Source organism: Meleagris gallopavo, unplaced genomic scaffold, assembly GCF_000146605.3.
Source record: "Meleagris gallopavo isolate NT-WF06-2002-E0010 breed Aviagen turkey brand Nicholas breeding stock unplaced genomic scaffold, Turkey_5.1 ChrUn_random_7180001846520, whole genome shotgun sequence".
NCBI classification, from domain to species: Eukaryota; Metazoa; Chordata; class Aves; order Galliformes; family Phasianidae; genus Meleagris; species Meleagris gallopavo.
The window spans coordinates 1-353 of NW_011114410.1; the positions used below are offsets into that span (position 1 = coordinate 1).

The 353-nt window shown below is 56.9% G+C and overlaps 1 long non-coding RNA gene across 1 annotated transcript; it reads left to right on the top strand.

Moving 5' to 3' along the window:
* Positions 1-353, top strand: LOC104915712. Its single transcript, XR_796444.1, has 3 exons — positions 1-81; positions 202-240; positions 329-353. It is a non-coding gene; the product is annotated as an uncharacterized LOC104915712 (long non-coding RNA).

Sequence of the window (353 nt, forward strand, 5' to 3'; positions counted from 1 at the left end):
GCTCCTCCCTCTCACTTGCAGCCATGGAGGCGGTGCTGATCGTCCTGTGCTCCCTGCTGGTGTCGGCAGCTGCAGCGGATGGTGGGTACGGTGCTTCTGTGCACAGCAGCCTGCAGGGGCAATCCCCTCCCTGGGCAGAGGGGGTGGAATTTTTCACCCTTCAATACGCTCACATTACATCCTTTGTCTGCTTATTTCCAGTGGGTGCCCAAGAGAAGGAGGAAGACCCCTTTAACTATGGTGAGCATTGCTGTGCATGTGCGGTGAGGAGCAGAAGATGCTCCCCTTCCCTGAGCCCAGCAGAAGTGTGTCTCTCTCCTTTCCACAGATTACCAAAGCCTGCGGATTGGTGG